This window comes from Tupaia chinensis, unplaced genomic scaffold (assembly GCF_000334495.1).
Source record: "Tupaia chinensis unplaced genomic scaffold, TupChi_1.0 Scaffold000037_4, whole genome shotgun sequence".
NCBI lineage: Eukaryota > Metazoa > Chordata > Mammalia > Scandentia > Tupaiidae > Tupaia > Tupaia belangeri.
The window spans coordinates 1,129,449-1,131,585 of record NW_006159487.1 but is presented as its reverse complement, the minus strand read 5'-3'; positions in this window follow the sequence as shown (position 1 = coordinate 1,131,585).

Genomic DNA, 2,137 nt, shown 5'->3' with positions numbered 1-2,137 from the left:
AACTCAGCTCGCGCCAGGTTAACCCTGATAGGCCTTAAGCATGTTTAAGTAGATGTGTTTTACTTTTTCGTTGGAGTTACCACAGAAGACTCGTAATTTCTCAGTGGTTAATAAATAGCATGTTTTGAAATGGAATATTTGAAAGTGAGGATCAGACTGGCCCTATAGTGTAGAGGTTAACTGCTGTCACTGGGAGCCAGAGCCCACGTGTCTTACTGTGGTCGCATCCCAGCCCCAGCAGCGCGAAAAACACAGTGAGCTCCTGTGTGTGCGTGAGCCCAGAGCCCGGCGGGAAGGCGAGATGGACGAAGGACGGTGGTGTGACCTCCTCCTGTTGAGGGACACAGTGAGCTCCTGTGTGTGCGTGAGCCCAGAGCCCGGCGGGAAGGCGAGATGGAGGAAGGACGGTGGTGTGACCGCCTCCTGTTGAGGCTTCCCTGCAAACGTCAGGCTTGCTGCCTGCGTCTCCAGAGGACAGTACGTGCCGTGAATTAGAACCACACGATTCGCAGCACTGACTCCCGCCTCCTACACTTGTGGGCAAAGCACCGCAGTTGTGGCCGTGGTCTTGGGCACTTGGGGTGTGGGCACCGACAGATCTGGTCACGTGCCTGCAGTGTCTGCGCCGTCGCTCTGCGCGTCTCCTTAGGCGTTTCGGGGGTCGTGAGGCGGTGAGTGCCGCCTCATGCCCTGCCAGGTGTTTAATGACTCACTCGGGTTCCGTTGCAGTCATGCTTTGCTCAGCACAGAGTAGGAGTCGTGACGATGCTTGTTGGGCGTGGGGTTGTGGCTGGTGCCCTCGGAGGGCAACGTGACGGTCTTGTATCAAGTCTTAAAAACAATACCTAGACGACCAGCAGGTGGTGTGGAGGTCAGGCGCTGGGCACGCCTTCCTTGGCCAATTGTGGTTTGAGTCTCGGACCCGGCAGCTTGAAAATCATGCTGAGCACGCGTGCCCATGTGCTCAAACCCTGAGGAGCAGGGATTGCCGCGTGGCCACCCCAGGGAGCGCACTCCCGTTTTCCCCTCCCTGGCGAGCACACGTACCCTATGACAAGACCTAAAGGGGTAATGACAGTAACCATCATTTCACTTCTCACGTCGTGGTCTAAGGACACAATCAGAAGAATGCGTCAGGATTTATAGACGGGCCGGCGGGTGAAGGGTGGTTAGGGTGCTGGGCTCCCACATGGCCCCTGAGGTTCGAGCCCTAGACTTGGTGGCTTGAAAGTCCTGTCTGGCGCATGCGTGTGCGTGTGCGTGCACGTCCAGAGTCCTGGAGAGCGGAGAGGTTATTGCGGCCTGGCCACCCGGGGGTGGTGTCACGCTCCCCCGCTCTCAGTTTCTCTTTCTAGCACATGTACCCGATGGCAAAAACTTAAAAAGAAAGAAGAGAAAAGAGTGACTTACGGACAAAGACGTTCACGTATGTAGTAGCACAAGCGCACATACGTGTGCTCAGTGATAGACTGAGACACCGCCCGCTCTCTGAAGCCGCTGGGAAGGGGTCACTGCGTCACAAGGGAGTAGGGGCCTCAGAGACGTGCCGGCCGGAGGGGCCGAGGGCCCCAGAACGCCGAGGGCCCATGTGCTGCGTGTGACCGTCCTCTCCACTCCGTGCTCTCCACGCGGCTGTGCCGGACGGACACATTTCTTACTGCCGTGGAGTACCTGGAGACGCTGTCTGTAAAAGCAGCATAGTCATAAAATATGTGAAGACACTCCCACCAGGCAGGGCCAGCTGGTTTGGAGGTTAAGGCAGCCGGGCTCCACACAGCCGACTGCCTGGTTCAAGCCTCGGCCCCAGCAGCTTCAAACATGCGCGGGCGTGTGGGCATGTGCACCCACAGTCCCGAGAAGAGTATGGGGGACATGAGGTTGTGGCGTGGCCATCCCTCTGAAAGTGAGCGTGTGTGCTTTAGAGTGAAGCTTAAAAAGAAACGAACAGACAGAATCCGGGCATTTTGTTAGCAGCGCTGGGCGTTAAACGTAATCGAAGGGAAAGCAGCGCGGGCCCACGGGGTAGGGCTCAAATCAGAATTCTGAATATTGAAACCACATTTTAGACTGTTCAGTTTTATTTATTTTTATTCATTTTGACGGGGCCGGGGGGGAAGAGAGGGAGAGTAAGAAAGCA